The sequence below is a fragment of the Notothenia coriiceps genome, unplaced genomic scaffold (assembly GCF_000735185.1).
Source record: "Notothenia coriiceps isolate Sejong01 unplaced genomic scaffold, NC01 NC01_scaffold00032680, whole genome shotgun sequence".
NCBI classification, from domain to species: Eukaryota; Metazoa; Chordata; class Actinopteri; order Perciformes; family Nototheniidae; genus Notothenia; species Notothenia coriiceps.
The window spans coordinates 267,229-267,514 of record NW_011365381.1 but is presented as its reverse complement, the minus strand read 5'-3'; positions in this window follow the sequence as shown (position 1 = coordinate 267,514).

Below are 286 nucleotides of genomic sequence, written 5' to 3'. Positions count from 1 at the left end.
AATGTTCTTTAAAAACATTCTTGAAATGTTTGGTGATAACCTTCTTAAGATGTTTTTTGATAACCTTCTTAAGATGTTTTTTTATAACCTTCTTAAAATGTGTTTGATAACCTTCTTAAGTTGTTTTTGATAACATTGTTAGAACAATATGCCCTACTGTTCTTTAAACGTTTTCAGCGGGACGTTTTATTTTGGTTCCCAGAATGTTCTTCTGAAAGGTAGGATAACGTTCTCTAAAAAACATTCTTAACATTTTTTGGTGATAACTTTCTTAAGATGTATGAGC